Genomic DNA, 1923 nt, shown 5'->3' with positions numbered 1-1923 from the left:
GATGAAACTGGAGAAATTTCTGTGCTTGAAGATGCGAACTCCAGCGAGCACCAGACCACGAAGGTCGTGTCCAACGTGTCACTCCACCAGACCGTTCTTTCCGTCGATGGGCTATCCACCATCTCCTACGTCTTGAGTACAAACGGCGCTGGCCCGCCTCCTCCTCCAGATCCAATGCGCCACCACGACGCCTTTGACCTGCAGCAATAAGGGCAAGAATAATATTCTAGATAGTATCTATCTATAGAGGCTCTCCATATCATCTCTAGATATCGATATAGACAACTTGTACAATGGGTTGTCTTTCTAACTGTCTATAACATTCAAAATTAGAAAAACTTCACAAAGTAGTTACTTATTATTCCAATATGCAGAATCAACAAGCAAGTAACTTGCAGAGACTCCTGCGACCATGCACAATGCTAGGTTCATTTCACGCGATGGCTACAAAGAGGAAAATTTGCAAAATCAATCAAGACAGGAAAATCTGGACAGAAACGGAGCAAAGAATGGATCAATCCCAATTCCTAGCAGGCACATGCACCGCAAGCTGAGGTGACGTGATTTCGCCCATCCTTTGAATAAATTGCTAGCCAGTTTTAGACGCTGGGCATGGATCCAAGATAAATGTAGCGGATTTGATAGCGAACTCCGACCTCCTCATGCTCGGATTGTTGCTGCCCAAGCACCGCCGGCAGCGCTTGTCGCAACCTTTGCCCTCGAGGATCGCCGGCGCCGGCGACATCCAGAAGCTCCTCATCGACGACCACGTCAGGCTCGAACCGCCTTTCGTCAGCCACCGACAGACCAGGCCCATGTCGACTTACCACTGACGAAAAAGGCCCACAAATAGCCAGCTGACACAAAGCGGATGACCAGGTCAAAATCGGAGTCCAGGCCAATTGATGCCTGAATCGCTCCTGAGCGATTTTTCCCTAGGGAGCTTATTGATATAGGATAAATGTATGGAGAGATTTTAAACAAAGTGACATAATATACCTCTTATGATTCTTCTTCTTGGAGGAGTAATTATCTGTCATCATAACTTTCACTATCACTAACCATCCCAGGCAATTCTGCACAAAGAAAAACGGGATCAATTCATTTGATTTTTTTTGACAAAACCATCACAACAAAATGATAATGATGCATTTGTCTGAGTTGTCTGCCGGCCACAAAGGAAGCATCGGTGCAAAGCACTGATTGGGCTAATGAAAGCTGAACATGTTCATACAACAACTAATAAGCACTTAAATGTCATTTGCTAATTCAATACACCATATATGCATGGTTATGCAAATGAAAATTGAAATGGTGGTGCGTATATCCGGTGGTGGCCGTATATCTTGAATCGATACATGGTGCGTTGTGCCCTGTGGTGGCCATATATCCGGTGGTGGCCGTCTGGGCGGCCATGGTGCGTTGCAACGGAGCATATAAATTATAGCAGTTTAACATCAGTCATGTCGAACAAATAATTTCAAATCCTCATACACATAAGATGACATTGTCAACTTTTCTAACCCTTAAATCATTACTCTCGTCCTTGATCCTCCTCCTTTTCTACCTTGTCCAGTCGATTGCTCCAACCTCGCTAACTCCAAACATGAATAAAAAAGATTCAATGTCCAAGTTATACACGCTATAATAGTTCTTAGTTCAGTGCAATATACATATGTCTTCTGTCTATGCGGAATTTGCTATTTTGCTTGACAATGCCTCATTTGACTTGTATCACTGGGCATCCAACCTACTCAAGGCGTTATATTATAGACGGATCATAACCACTACATTTACCACCAAAACCGAGGGAAACATTTTGTTATTGACTGACGTGACTATTTTTTTATTGGACCACTCTACTTGCGTTGTCGTCGACTCCTCTGCTCCCGTTCTTGTCTACCAGACAGCCAAAAACAGGGC

At 44.1% G+C, this 1923-nt stretch overlaps 1 long non-coding RNA gene across 1 annotated transcript in view; it reads right to left on the bottom strand.

The window, feature by feature from the left end:
* Nucleotides 1-21: 21 nt before the first annotated feature.
* The window catches only part of LOC119352878, a 4753-nt gene continuing 2851 nt past the window's right edge, over nucleotides 22-1923 (bottom strand). The window contains exons 3-5 of the long non-coding RNA XR_005170247.1: nucleotides 1000-1076; nucleotides 657-857; nucleotides 22-198 (exon numbers count right to left, since the gene is read on the bottom strand). This is a non-coding gene — a long non-coding RNA (uncharacterized LOC119352878). The remainder of the gene's footprint in view (nucleotides 199-656; nucleotides 858-999; nucleotides 1077-1923) is intronic.

This window comes from Triticum dicoccoides, chromosome 2A, assembly GCF_002162155.2.
Source record: "Triticum dicoccoides isolate Atlit2015 ecotype Zavitan chromosome 2A, WEW_v2.0, whole genome shotgun sequence".
NCBI lineage: Eukaryota > Viridiplantae > Streptophyta > Magnoliopsida > Poales > Poaceae > Triticum > Triticum dicoccoides.
This window is presented reverse-complemented; position numbering and strand designations above follow the sequence as displayed.